We start from the raw sequence: 15,882 nt of genomic DNA on the forward strand, positions 1-15,882 counted from the left end.
ACAAAATCCAGCTCATGTGCACCCAGCATCACTCCAGTCAACACCTCTCACACTCCGTATGCTGAACACCCCTTCCAGTGGCTCCCATCTTCCCTTCAGCCGAAGCATAACCTTTTTTTCCCCCATTTTGCATGAGCTCTGTGTGCAAACTGGCTTATCATCTGTTTGATTACCCTTGTGAGTGGTTACCCCTGAATAATTCTGCTGCCAAAATGTACCCCCTGAGTACAGAGATACCTGTCAGAGTCCTTTAAATGAAGCTTTATCAGTTCAGTATTCAGTGCCTGATGCCAGGGGAAGGGTTGGGTTGTTCTATTTACCTGCATTTCAGTGATTTACCTAGGACTGCCAAGTGACACCATCACCCATAGTAATGCCACATTAATGGCAGTGTTTTGGATTACACACACCTTAAAAGTAAGGAATGAAGACTTTAAACTGACCTACCTTTTTTCACACTACTCCTATGATAAGCACAAACATATTTGTGTGTGTCCAGGATTGAACAACAAAATATCAAATCCTACATATTTTGAGTAGAACAGAATAGACTATTCCAGTTGAAAGTGACCTATGACAATCATCTAGTCCTGCTGCCTGACCACCTCAGGGCTGATATCTGTTGAAGTGCTTTATTTTTCCTTTTAAAGCAACTTGGATACACTTGAACAGAAATTATAGCACTATGCTATCTACTATACCATCATCTGGCAAATACTTCACAGCCATACCTGAGAACATTACAATTCCCATTATAATGGATCATGCACTGTGCCTGCAGAGGTCTTTGCAGGACTGAATTTCTGTATTTAAGCCTTTGAAGAAAGAGGACACATTGCTGATGGTCTCATAAGGCACCCCAACATGTCTGGGGATTATTCAAAACACCAGTGAGATAATCCAACTGACCCAACAACTTATTTTTTTTCTGGAAATCTCTTATGCAATAGTGGAAACGGGTAGAAATTGCAAATTGGTTACAAGAATGGCTGGGTCAACAAATACTTCACCAGCGACATGAAAAGCAGCATCCAGACAACTGTCAAATTAGGCTCTATATAGTATTTGTGGACTGGCAGTGTCTTATAGAAGCTGTGGAAGCTGGGAGCTCAACAGACATCAAACCCAACCCAGCAGGCAGCATCTCCAGCCACAGTTGTCTGCATTTAATCCAATGTCTCCTGGCACCAAGGGACAGAAAAAGCAATGTGTCACCCCAAAAATGTTGTGGTCCCCAGGAACCTCAGAGCTTTGGGCTTCAGCAGGGCACAGCTGCTTATACAGCGGGGCACAGGGACCATCCTGTCCTGCAGCCCAGGGTGTAACACAAGATAAACGCCTTGCAATCACAGTAATCCTGGGAATTTGTCCCAATTTATTCACATGAGAAAACGGGCTACAGTTGCTGGGATTCCCTGTAACAGCAGAGGATTTGCTGCACACCAGGGTTTGAACTCTCCGAATGGAAGAAGGACCCTAAACCCAACCTGGGAATGGCACCACTCGTCAGTCTCTTATTTGGACATGACCCGCAGCCATGTGGCCTGAGAAAGGGGAGTGGATCCAAGGGGAAACCTCTTCATCTTTCTTCCTCCCCCCCCCTTTTTTTTTTTTTAATTTAATGCCATCAGAGAAGTCCCTGTGAACAACCTCAAATTTTAAATCAAACCAGTCCTGTCTCCCTCACACACACCTCTCTGCCACTCCATTTATCTTCTACAATTGTTTTTTCCCCTAAAATGTCAAATCAGATTTAAAAAGATATAGAAAGAGAGGATTTTTCTTAAGAAACCAATTCTGGGTCATTTCCTAGCTTGTATTCTTTCCTTTCTCTCTCTGATTTCAGAGAAAGCCACTTTCTTACCCCTGCTGCTGCCAACCTCCTACCTACAAGAGAATGAATCCAAAATAAACCCATTAATTTCAGTGAAGATACTTTGGAATTATCTCATTATAAGTTCAAGTATAGTTTCCCCCCAATGTCTTTAACCACTGAACGGGTTCCTGTTATACTCTCAGATTTCAACACATGTCCAACATGCTTAATGACTCAATTAACGGCACAAAAAGTCAGTTAAGCTTGAACTTGAAGCAGAGACAGAGGCATTACCACTTCTGACCCGGCCAGAGGTTCTTATCTTGTCTCAGTCAACAGTTGGTAGTCACCTGGAAGAAGGTATAAGGCTTTTTTTTAAAAAAAAAGATGAATTTATTAACTCAGGTTTGTTTGTTGTTTTTTTGGGGGGGAGGGCAGGGGAGAAAAATTCCCTATAACTGCCTTAGATTTGTCTTTTATTCCTGAATCATGGTAGGGTGACCTGGGGAGAAGCAGAGAACCAGACCAGGCTAATGGCAGGGTAGTGGAAGAAATATTACCTTTTGGAGGTGTAGGCTATGGATCTCTGCACCCCCGTTTTGGAAGGGTAGCTACCAAATGGAAACATCTAAATATTATTCATATCCACAACCAAAAGGATTTTAATTGGAGGATTTAATTTGCTGGTTTTACCTTTATCTTGAAAAGATATTTTAAAAAGCAAAGGTAAGAATCTGCATGATCATTCAACCCAATATATTCAATTTATACCATCTTGAAATTTCCTCTAAGAAAAGTCAGGCTTGTTATTCATTCTTGCATCGGCACAGGGCTCTGAAGCTCTCATTTAGTTCTCTTGCTTAAGATGATTAGGTACTGAAATTTGTCTCACTTTTTGTTTATGAGCACGATGCAGTGCAAAGCACACAGGATACCCAAGAACAGCTGCACTTGATCCCAATGGAAAATGGGATTGCTTAGAAGGACATGTATGAACATACAGACGGGATTTTTCCTTCCTAATTATCCACCCGCATGCAGGAAGGCAGGGCGTGTATATCAGTATATCTCTGGAGTTTGGAGGAGAGGTAATACCCAGGATTAAAACTGTTACAGACACGTTATTTCTTGCCATACAACATGGAAATATCAAAGTTCACACCCTGTTGTTTTGGAAGATCAAACCAAGCGTGGATGGCAGAACCTGTCTGGCTAAAAACAGCATCTGTTTGGGACTCATGCTCACTATGCTGAAGCAGCTGTATGCGGGGTTTTGCCCATTTATTAATTCTTCCAAATTGTATCTAAGCCATGCACTAAACCAAGAGGAATTGCAAGGACATTGCACCATTAGCAATGAAGACAAGGAAGGTGGAAACACCCTTCTAACCGAGTAGTGGGCATTTTGGGATGTGCACCTCATGTTGTTCATCCCTGGACACTCCATTCCCAGCCCTGCTCCTCCTGAATCCCACCCCAAGCCTGAGGAGATCTGAGCATCACACACAGCATTTCTGTGTTGTGCTGTGCAACCATTCCACAGTCTCTGAGAGTTCTATTGCCTCCGCGAAGGCTCCTCTTTCCCCCACCTGGGGAGCAGGTCGGCTTCCTGGCTCGCCCCTCACGGCTCAGCTGATGGAGACCAGCTGCACTTGTCTCAGCTGCTAAATGTTTCCCCCTCTCCTAAGTAAAAACATCTTTTTTGATCCCCCAAGCCCATCCTCCTGCAGGCCCCGCAGCTTCCATGCACGGCTCCAAATCCAGCAGCTGCTCACTAGATAACAGCAACAAATCGCTCTCTCTGGCAGGAGGTGATGCTCCTGCCTCCTCCCTAATGGGTTATTTAAAACACCCCAATCAAGTGATGGCAAGACATCACTCCCTGAGAGCGGATTTCCCGTTTCCCATTTCCCTTCTTCCACCTCCTGAAGCCCAAGTTCTCCTGTAATGAGGGTGCAGAAGTGTTGGAGCACCCGTTCTTGCTCGCCTGCCACACAGCGGGCACACCAGCACAGCCAAATTAAACAGATTTAATGACTCCTGCAGCAAAAGTGCCAGGGCACAGCACACATGCTCTGCTTCTGGAGCCTAATGGGGACAACTTCTCTTCCACTCAAAAGGGAAGTTTTTTCCTGGCAATTATGATAAAAGTTCAAGTTGGAGATGAGCTGCAGAGACGAGCCTGGATGGTTCAAGGGTTGATAGTAAGATTAGAGGAGCTGCCTCTGCCGTGAGGAACCAGCACAGACAGACTGTAACAGCAAACAGCTGTCTTCTGGGGTCTTCTTAGTGGTTTTGCTCTCACTCATACCAGTGCAACACCTGTGTTTCTACTGAGATTTGCCCCAGCTGTAGGGAAAAAAAGGCTTTGAGAAGAAAAGCCAGAGGAACAACTGTGGGCATCATCCGGTCCCCAACGTTGCCTGCTAGAAGTGCAGCTTCTAGCCTTTTTTGGGTTTATTGACTAGATTTGCACTGCGGTTGTGGAGGCCTGCAGAGGAAAATGAAATCCTGGAAGCCTCCTGAAATAACACATGGACATGCTAAGGACCTAAACCCACCTGCTGTGAAGGACAAGCTGTAGCTCCACCCACATGATGGGCTACTGGCAGGAATGGTGGTGTCAAGGCATTTTGGCCACTGTCAGACTCATTGCGACACTTTTTTTTTCTTTTTAATTTAAAAGTCTATAAATCTCCTTTTCCCCCTCAAAAACACTAGTTCTGCCTGTCAGACCCTTGCAAGGAAGCAACAAAATGAAGAGGCATTGAAGAGACACAGGATACAGCTGAACTGCTGGTGTGGAGCCTACACTGTGCCAGACAGAGGCCACTGGAAGAGGGTAGCCTATGCCATCACTGGCTGTGCAAACCTCCCAAAACCAGCACCTTGCCAGGTTACTGATCCCATCTGTCCCACAGCTAACAGATCCACACACTTTGCCCTTAGCTGAAGAAACTGCCCTTGGCAGCGCCCCAGGATGACTCCAAAGGACACATAGCAATCTAAGAAAAAAAAATAAAATCAGTGGTTTTCAGTTGCAAACAAGCAGCACCTCACGAGGAGCCCATGGACACCCAGCTTTACTATTTTATTGCCATCCTAATATTTTATCTGCTCTGAAGAAATAAAATAAACAAAAACTCCTCTGACAAGTGGAAAGGTGCCTGAGTGGAATGAGGACGGTGTTCCAGGAACCAGCTGGCCCCTCCAAGCCCTGGTTCTCCTTCTTCAGCATCCCATCAAGAATCATTCTAAACTAGGACACTGCTCTGCCAGGGGCTGTAGGAGAAGACATTCACTTGCAGGTGGAGACATGTCATGAAAACTGCCAGGCAAGGCATTAAGCAATGAACTACAAGCAAACTAGAGCACAAAGTGCCCACCGGCTGCATGCAGGAGTGGTGCCGAGGTGTCAACAACATCCCACGGCTGCTGTGTTTTACAGCAATCCCAACTCCTCCTCCACCACTGCCTTGCCTTCTTCTGCCCACATCTTACATTTCCTTAGAAATCAGAGAGGTAGGATTATCATCCTGGTTTGCTCGGGTGTCCTGCAAGTATTGGGGTACAAATGATGGCCAGTTCCCTTTGCCCTGACCCAGCATGTGGCTGGCAGGCAGCACGACAACGCACCACTTCGGAACAGTGCTCACTGTCACCATCTCTTCTTGTAGGCAAAATCTTGGCAAAGACAGAACCCCATGGATGGAGATCAAAGTCTCACATTTTGGACACGAGGTCAAACAGCCCCTTTGCATCACAGCATGGAGGAACGGGCATGGGCTGCAGGCTGAGGCCACAACTCTGCTTTATCCCCAAGCCTCCCATCATGCTGGGACCTTCAAGGAGCACCAGGCTAAAATGGGACAACGCAGGGGCTACACTGTTTTGGGCTCAGTGCTAAGGAGTGGGTTGAGACAGATTCAGTTGCTTCTGCCATCTCTTCTCCACACCTTTGTTGGGAACCACTTGGCCACTCCAAGGACTGCAGAGGAGCCCAAGGAGGCAATGACTTGCTGATGACCCTGCTTTGAGCTGGAGGTTGGAGTGGAAACCTTGAGAGGTCCCTGCCAACCTAAATTATCCCAAGACCCTATTAAGCTCCCCATCACCCTTCTATCCCATGTTTCAACCCTCTGTGGGAAAAGCCCACCCAGGGGAGGATGGGGGTGCTTGACAGCCCTTTTCCTCACAACCTGGGACCTCTTGTCTTGAACCCTGGTTCTTCAAAAGCCTCATGATTTTTTATCAAACACTAATGGTTTAATTCCTGCTCACATATGTAGAAACCTTGCCATGAGTCTGAGCTTTTGGGGAGGGTTGTTTTGTTTCTTTTTAACTTTCTAACAACTTTGATTTTACAAGTTCATAAATCAACTCTTATTCCTTGCTTTGCCCTGCACCTTGTGTCTGGGTGTGGCTATAAGCAAATGAGACCATTGAATGAAAAATAACTTTTTTCTTTTTTTTTTTTTCTTTTGAGAATTGCTCATGTCTCCTCACAGCCTCAAATATTTCATGCAGGTTGTACCATGTATTTCACAAGCTAAGCCAAGCAAAACACTGCCTTCCAAATACACGGCAAAAAAAACGTTTTCCAGGGCTCAAAGCATTTCTGTCTCTGGCAAAATCTTTTCTCAAAGCATACTGAAGGAGAAGTATGGAAATTAAATACAAAGAGTGGTTAAAATAATATTTTGGGTAGAGATGAGCCCAAACCAAATCCCATACGAGAAAGCCAGATACCCCCCTAGACACCATTCCCCAAACAAGGAGGTTTGTTGTGATACTTGGAGAAAAACTGGGAAATGCTGCAGGTCTCCCACCAAGTTTAGTTTATTAATTGAACTTATAAATTACTTAACCCCTACTAGTCATTGCAGCTAATGCAGATCTTATTACATTTACATAATAGATTATATTTACCCAGACTGGCCATGGGAGGGTCAGGCAGGGGTGTACAGGCTATGAGGGAACATATGGGGGTCCAGCACAGGGCTCACAAGGCAAAGGGGCTCTGCTGAACCTGGGCAGGAGTCCCAAAGCTTCCCTGGGTTTCAGTGTGGTTATATCTTCTATTTGAACCAGCCTGTCCCTAACATGGGCACAGACTGCAGTGTAATTTGGGGTTTCAGACCCAGCATCTAGGACTGGATCCAAAACTGGAATGGAAGAAATTTGGGAAAGAGGTTTTTAAGAGTTTAGTTTGAAACAGAAAACCAGTGAATCTATTTTTGCCCTAGTCTTTAATTTAACTTTTTTTTTTTTAATCCTCTAGTATGCCCAGGCTGTTCAGGTATCCAACAGCAACTTCTCAATATTAAATAGGAGTCTTTATGCTATATGAATGAGGAACGAATTACAAATTCAGCACTGTGTGCGCCCACCATTCTGGAGAGGTGAACAAACAGCATGTTATGGCTCGGTGCATTTACTCAACAGCAGCCAAAAGGAAAGCCAGCTTTAAACAAAGCTAACTTGACAACAGATTTTAAGAGGATAATTGCACCTACTAATTCATAAATACTCTCCAACACTGATAACACAAGTCTTAGACTCAGAGGCATCTTTACTTTCTATATCCCAGTAAAGAATACATGTGCATGACTATAAAATTAAGACAGCTTAATCATGTAAAGTGTATTTTACTCTCCAGTTTAGTATTTTTTATAAACCTTAAAATAACCTCAAAAATATTTGTCCTCGTGCTTGGCAGGATTTGGGTTTGTTTTTCCATTGATTTAGTGGTTGTAATGCAGGTCTTGAAATAGAGTATGCAGGGGAGGGAGGGTAGTTTTTACTCCAGAAGCTTAGTGTGTACCCAGCACATCAGCCTGAACCAGGCTCAGCACAGAGGTTCAATGCAGAACCAGTGGGAGCTGAAACCACATCAGGTCCCCACCAGTGAAGGGCAGATGTACCCCAGGCTCTGGTGACTGCTCTGCTCCATCCCACACTGCACCAGGGATGCTCACGGCTGGTACCCACAACACCAGCAAGTACCCAGCCAAATTCTCCCCCAGCTTCAAAAAGCCAGTTAGGCACATCTCTGTTCCTTTGCCTCAAAAACAAGACTTGGCTGAAGTGGTGGGCCTTTGATGACGTGCACAGGAGAAGTGGACATGACCTGCTACTGGGCAAAATGAAATAAATCAGGCATGAAGGGTCTATAGGGCAGAAGAGGCGACTCATTAAAAAAAAATTGTTTTCATCAGAAGCATCAGTCATTTTTACTGTTTCATGTTGTTAAAACCTTGGTCATTGCAGCCTGACAGTTTTTGGTTTACAGGAGTCACGTCCCACCTTTAATACAAACATCTCCCCCAGAGATGCCCAACTCTGCCCCAGCAGCTGTGCCCACACCTCCGTGCTCCTCGCCAGACCCTCACTGCTGTGGGTACATTGTGGGGGTCCCCTGCCCCTCTCAGCCTACCCAAACAGTTTGGGGAAGCACAGGCATCCAGGGTCAAAAGCAAACACTTGAAGCCAGTTTTGTAGCAGACAATGTTCCCAGAGTCCATCAGCAACATCATCAGACTCTGCCACCTTTAAAAAAAAACCCTGACTCCACGTACACTGCTTGCATATACATACATGAACACACAAAAACACTTATTAGCTTAATAGGGTGAGTATCAAAATGTAACACTAAATTATCTGACATCTTTATTGCTTAGAATGACAGATTCAAACAAAGCTAACCCTTTAATTATGTTTATATAATGTAATTTGGCATAAGTCATAAAGCACCCCTTTGGCAATGCCAGATTAAATATTTTACATTTGCTTGGGCAGCACATTATGAGATTGAAAGCAGCAAGTTCTCCAGAGCAGCAACTGCAGCAGTGTGGATGGGAAGGAGGTTCAGCACAGAGGCTCTCCCTGGTGGGGAGCTCTGCCATGAGGATCATTCTGGGCTCACGGGGACCCCAACCTCACACCCCACTTCACAGACCCCCTCTTCACATCCTCTCACTGAGGAGACTGGCACCACTGGTGTTTGCCAAGAGAAAAACAAAAGGCCGTGCTGATGCCAATGGCACCAGAGATGCCTCTGTTACCACTCACAGGGTTTCCTGGGGCAGTCACCTTACCATAGAATGCCCTGAGTTGGAAGGGACCCACAAGGATCATCAAGTCCAACTCCTGTCCCTGCACATGACAACCCCACAGTTCACACCATGTATTCGAGGGTGTTGTCCAGTCTCTTCTAGAATACTGTCAGACTTTCTGCGCAGTAGGGCTTCCCCGGGTCCTCCTCTTATGTACAAAAGTGGGGGGTTTCACACTTTATGCCACAGAAAAATGTCGGCTGATGGGTTTAAGAAAGTTCATATCTGAGGTTTCAGAGACAAGGTGAAGCATCTTGAGCTGTTCTTGCAACAGGGAAAGGAAGAGAGAGTAGTCTCAATGTCCAAGTTCTTAAGGCCCATCTTTCCTGTTGCTCCTAAGTATCTTCCCAAGAAAAGGGAGCTCTTCACACCAAGCTTGGTGTCTGGGTTCCCCCATAGGAAACTCCCCAAAGGTCCCACCTCTGAGCTCTGTGTCCCCATTCTTCACTGGTGAGTTGTAAATGTTAGTGATACTCCTTGCCTATTTCAAAAGGATGCCAAAGAATAAACACGGCTCTTACTCCCAGAACAGGGCCCATGAAGCCACCCCTCCACTGTCAGCACATCAGGTAAGCAGACATCGTTGAAGTTACAATAAAGCTCCTTGAGATCCAGGATAGCCACTTCACTGGCCACCATAGACTGGTTGCCATTCCCAAGGGTCTCCATTTTTCACAAGTCACCAATACCACTCAGGAGACCTCTCTCAGCCCTCTTAGATACACCTGCTCACTTTGACCATAACCACATACTCCAACATATGTAAATCCACCACTTCCAAGCACCAGGCTTGTTCAGCTTAACCACATGGGTCCTCCAGAGAGGGATCTCTGGCCAGGTTCTGCTGCTACAATTGCATGGTAGCACAAAATTATATCAATAAACAAATCCAACACAGTAGGAACTAGTCAGTCCAGGAAGAGTGTGGTTGCTGTTGGTAGATGTTCGATTGATTGTGTTAAAACCTGTTCCATATTCTTCTATTTACTTTCTTTTATCCTATATACTTCAACAGGCTCTTTATTTAGTACCAGTAGGAGCTTGAGACCATGTATCCACATGTTGAAACACTGTAAAACTTCAAAATTTAACAGAATGCATTCAAATTCATGTGCAAGACAGACCTTCATACACAAAATATGGATGTTTCCTGGCCTGCACATCATTGCTACACAACACTTCTTCCATGACAGGGATCAGGCACCCTGCCTTGGTTAGCCCAAGAGCTTCACAATGCCATCACTCCAACATAGCTCATTAATACACCCATGAGCCTTAGTTTCTTGTTTCAGATGGTATTTTTCTTACCAATAGGTTGTGGCTGCAGTGGTTTTGCTCCCATTTCCCAACGGGACCCTCCTGTGTCAGCTTTGACCCACATGGTACCACTTGGCCTCTACCTCTACCCTACACCTTGCTCCCATGGTCCTGTAGTCAAGATGACAACTGTAGCTTCACATTATTGCCTCTGTAGGCAAAGGTAGAGAGGAGGAAAGACAACAGTATTACCTCCTTCTTATAGGAAATGCACTGACTCCTTCAAAACTGCAGAGATGCAAAAAGTTGAAAAGGAAACATTTTACCCAGCCTCCTTCCCAATCTCATATACTGTTGAAACTCATTGTAAGAGCATAAATGTCACACCTTGTAGGAGATGGTCAAAGTGCTTTTGTTTGGGGTTGTTTTATTGTGTGTGTGTATGGTTTTGGTTTGTATTTTTTTCCTTGCCTGCCATCTACGCAGTGTGAGATTCTATCAGCTATGGTAAGATCTGCATTTTTCTGAAGCTGCTACAAGTACGTAAAAAACAGACATTGCACTGCTTGGGGAGACGGGGGGAGGAAACAAGAATGTGCAGGTGTTCAGCCCTGCAAAGTAGATGGAAAGCCACATTCACGTTCTACTGGAGCACCCAGCATAAACTTGTTGTAGCTCCAATACTTTGCTTACGTTCAGATCTTACTGTCCAGAGCTGCCAGACGCGCGTACACACACACAATTTGTCTGGCGTATTTGTTGCACAATGTAAAGGAGGTAGTAGTTTTAATTGCACATCTATTTGGATGTTTCAAGTGGTATTTAAGTCCCTCATTACTCTCATAATAAAGCAACAGCTGTAGATACATCGATAACAAATGAGGACACAGCACAGGCAATGGGAACTTGAACTTCAGCAACATCTGGAGCCAAATGGTGAAGACTCAACATCAAAATAAATATAAAAAAAATTCAAGTGGTCTCCAAAACAATGCACAATGTACAATTCAGAGCAGAACGTTGACTAATGGAAAGAGACCTTCAGAGCACGAAGTAGTGGCAGTGGTTTGCAACTTCTGGAGTATGTCATATTTGCAAAGTGTTTTAATTACAGAATGAATAAATCTACCCAGACAAAACATCCTTGGGTTCTTCAAAGACAGTCTTAACTGTTTAGTCAAAGTACTTTCCCTTTTTGCCTTCATATAAATTACTGTGTGCAAAAAAATAAGTCAATTAAGACAGAATATGAGTTATGAAATACTTCCCTGTGCATAAGCACACAGACTAGCAAATCTCATTGAAATTCCCTTGAGTTGCGTTGCCCACACAACTTGCAACCTTAGCAAAAGCCACACAAAAGGCTTTGCTCCCCATTGTTTACATGAGCATTTTGGAAATAGGGCATACATTGCTATGCAGAATGGGAAAGAGACAAGAGTGAAATGTAGCTTGTTGAGCTCATAAAACAGCAAGCCTTCCATTTGTTTCTTTACTCCCATAGAGCCGTTTTTGTTTAAGACTTACACACTCCACTGTTAGCAGAGCTGGTGACAAGTATTTTCACTGCAGATTGTTAAAATGTGTGTGCTAGTCTAGTTTTAACTATTAGAATGTTTCCCAGCCATTATTAATGGTAGTGACTCAATTAATGATTTAAGAGGTTGATATGTAACAACAAAGGGACAGAGAGCCCTAAAGAAACTGGCTGTACCATCAACCTAACCACCTAAACTCATCCAAAGACTACAGCAACCCCAGAAAAACATGAAATTAATCTGAATTCAGGGGTTTCTGATGTTTGCAATGAGCTTGGCCAAAAGCAACCTAATTATTTTCATATTCCTTTACATAAAGTTACCAGTACCGTCTAATTACATGAGTAATAACAGACAACAAAGGCTCCTTCTCACACATTCAGAACTGTGGAAACACTCTTTCATGCAGCAAGGAACAGCATATATAAAATAATTAAGACGGACATCAATGAAAGCAAGAAGGGGCATGAGCTTCAGGAAATCTGCCAAACCATTGGGGCTTCTGGCAGAACATCCTGAATGTCTGCAATATATTCGTTCAAATATGGGCATCAAACATCCCAGCAGAGATACCACATGCAGGTCAGTGGTCACACAAGACCATGGGACAGCAACCGCCTCCTGCTGCCCTTACAGGTCAGCTTGCCCGCTTCAACAAGACAGTATTGGCAGAGAAACTGAAAACAGATAAATTATGTAGGACAGAGCTCTGGGGAAAAACAAACAAACAAACAAACCCCAAGCTATCAGAGATGCCCATCCTCATGTCCCAGGAATTGTGGTTGCTCCAGCTACATCTCTCCATCTTGAGAAGGGCTCACAGACCATTTCTGAAGACACAGCCAGATGGGAAGAAAAGCCCAGATGCCAAAGAGTGTCTTGTTTTCCTCCATTCCCAAATATTCAGATGAAGTGAATGAGGAAAAATCCAGCTTTATTTTTTGTGTACCCTTAGAACATAATGGCTGCAGCAGCTAAATGCTATTCCATACATTTACAATGCCAATACCAAACCTTATTTACTACTCTAAAACCTATTGAAAGCAGAGGATCATGTTCTGCTGATCAGAGAGCTGTGGGCCAGGTCCAAACTGTTTCCCTTACCTCTTGCAAGTCCCCTTTTATCCCATCCTTTTTGAGGAAAGAAGGCAAAAGGCATCAACGTTCAGTTTATTTTTTCAGTTGGCTCCAATTGAATAGCAATCATTCACAGAAGGGGATAATGCCACTAACAGGTGAACTAGTGTTGATCTTGATTTACACCAGACAAAGATGAGATCCACCATCACCAGGCAGACCATCAGTGAGTGGATGAGGCCTCCTCAATAACCAGGTGATTTCAGTGTGGTTTAGTTCTGAACTTCATGTTTACATCAGAGTAACAGGAGAAGGTATGGTCCTCCACAAAACCTCATCTTTACACGGTTGTGTGCTCTGGGGGGATTGAGTGAATCATCCCAAAAGGTTTTCAGGAGAAGAACCAAGCAAAGATCCTTTCTACAAGAAGATCCTTTTCACAGGAGCAGGGCTCTTAGCACAACCCCAAACAAGTGGAAAGAGTGTAAAAACCTACAACTAAGCTGGTAAAGATCATTTGAGGTACCTGGGAAATTTCTTTCTGGCAATGCAATCCCTTTCCTAAGTGCTCACACATCACCACACTCTTCCAATCTAGCCTCAGCAGAAACATCTCCCATGGAGCGGAACTCAGAGCTAGGTATTTGAACCAACTCATCCCTTTTTTCTTGTTTCTTTGTCTTTGACTCAGAATCAAACCTCCCTTCCCATGCTTTCTCCTTGCGCATTCACACAGTGTTCCCACCTGGCTTGGTCCATAGCAATTTTGGGTGGGTGGTCACCTGAGGTTTGCTCCTGTTCCCATAGCCACACAAGTCAATTGCCTGCAGCAAGCACAGCGCTGCTTGGGCAGCTCGGTGGCTACCAGGGACTTTGCAAACCAAAGCGATGAACTGTGCGGACTCCCCGGGGAAAGCGCTTCTGGCACACGCACGCTGGAATTAAAATCAGGTTCCATTTCCCTCTCTGTGTCACACGGAGTAAATCATCCTTTGCCTCATAAGCAAGGAGCCTGGGACAGCCGCTTACCCAGCAATAAGCCTTAAAGACAGAAATACACACCTACCAGTAGTGCAAGATCTTCTTTCATTAAGAGTCTAAGTGTTTTAACCTGGTCCTTCTTCCCCCACCCCCTGCATGTTTTCTTCTCATAACAATTAATTGCTTCATAGCTGAAGGCAGGGTTTAATCCTGCAACCACAAACTCACATGTACAGTGAAGTGATCAGTGAGGTTTCAGGGATTAAGACCTTGAGTCCACCAAAAATTTTCACAGGAGTATAATTATAATCAGACATGCAGCTGCATGAGTGTTTCAAGGTAAGCACATATGCTTGCAATTTGTTGCAGTTTTCAAAAATCAGAAAAATTGTTCAGCATCAAGTCAATGTGAGCGGCCTGGGCAGACATGCACAGAATAGAGCTGATCAGAAAAATTACTTTTTAGAGATCCTGCTGTTGATTCTTTACCTAATCCAACCTCAACCTGCAAATCCTTCCCAAAGAAGTGCCTTTCTTTCATCAGGCTTTACGTTATTGCTCCTCCCGGGCTGAGCCCTTCCTGCCACCACCACCAGCTGCGTTAGTCCCAAACAGGACTTTTCAGCCAAAAATGCTAAACTTTTTAACTACACAGCTCACTGCTTTCTTCCCCTGCAGCCCAAAGGACAAACAAACATTAATATGCTTGTTTAACATCTTTTTTTATAAAGTTAATTTTTTTTTATTTGTATGCCTGTTCACCTGAGCCCCCTCCTCTTAACCCAGAAATTGAGAAGATCTCTATGTTATCTCCACTGTTGGCTCAAGAAACAGCCTCTTATGCCCTGCTGAGAATATCCACCTCCCACACTTTGTTCAGCCAGGTCCTGCTCCCTCCACAGCTCAGACAAAACCCCAACCTGAGGCTGCTCACCAGTAACCACGGGTCACAGACCAAACAACAAGCAGGCACAGCAGTGGGGAATGCACAGGAGGAATTCCCAGCAGCAAACTGCAGCTTTTCCTGCCAACACCATTAAGGAAACAATTTATAAAAGATGTGATCCTTAAGCAGCTCCTTTTGCAAAGCTGTTTCAGCCAGACATTTCCTTATCACCTGCTGCCTCTGCATCCCCAACAGCTGCTTCTGACCCAGCCCCTGGCTCTGCCACCAAACCCATCCTTCACATCTTACATTTCCCACATCACCATCACAACTCCTGTACTTACAGGAATCTGGCAGCACCAACCCACGCTCTGCCTGGCCAGCTGCCCAATGCTGCTCCAATCTCCCACACGCTTTTGATGGGCATTTTCAGCTGCTTTTCCAATTAAGGGCTTCACAGCAGAATCAAACTGCCATGATTACACCCCTCAGGGCTCTGGGGTTTGGAGATGAGCTGTCTCTAGGTGAGTCTAGTTGCAATCACTGGATGAATAAAACATTTCAGCTGGGTAGTCCCCCAGTCCCTCTGCTGCTGGGAGCTGTAGCCCTGTTGAATACTACCTGAGACCTGTGGCTATTGCTTCAGGCTTTCCTCCAGCTCCACAGCAACAATGAGATCATTGGGGTTGCACTTGCACACTAACCTTGGCTTTGGACCATCAGGTGTAACCCTTGGACTATGGAACCCATGTCCTGTTTCTCTTCATGATGCCTGAAAAATAACTAGCAGCACCAAATTGTGCAAAGTTCTCAGTAATTGATGAGCTACTGCCAGGTGAGAAAGACTGAGTAAAAGGCATCACAGCTGTACCATAAACAGTGATCCTGTAGCATTGGTGAGATCTTCTAAAAACACTGGGAATGTACCTGCACCTTTGCCTTGCAGGGTCTGTGCTGGTCCATGTCCCTTTTGACATCTGTGTTTTGAGTCAGAAGGACAGAAATGCAGCTCTCACACCCTGTGCAGGTCACATTTACCTCTGTACAAATTAACCTGAGCGTGTGTGCACAGCCTCCTGCTGACAAACTGAAACTATCATGGGCATGAGGAAAACCTCATTTCCCTGTATAAATTTTGCCCCCTTCTGATGGTACCAGTCACCTGCTGGTTTTAGGGGCTACAGCTAAAATCATTAAATCACAGAAGGAGCC

At 44.7% G+C, this 15,882-nt stretch overlaps 1 long non-coding RNA gene across 1 annotated transcript in view; it reads right to left on the reverse strand.

Annotated features, from left to right (window-relative positions):
- LOC110359467 (uncharacterized) overlaps positions 1 to 15,211 on the reverse strand; it is a 59,308-nt gene extending 44,097 nt beyond the window's left edge. The window contains exon 1 of the long non-coding RNA XR_002414653.2: positions 15,015 to 15,211. This is a non-coding gene — a long non-coding RNA (uncharacterized LOC110359467). The remainder of the gene's footprint in view (positions 1 to 15,014) is intronic.
- Positions 15,212 to 15,882: the final 671 nt, after the last annotated feature.

This window comes from Columba livia, chromosome 4 (genome assembly GCF_036013475.1).
Source record: "Columba livia isolate bColLiv1 breed racing homer chromosome 4, bColLiv1.pat.W.v2, whole genome shotgun sequence".
In the NCBI taxonomy this organism is placed as follows: Eukaryota; Metazoa; Chordata; class Aves; order Columbiformes; family Columbidae; genus Columba; species Columba livia.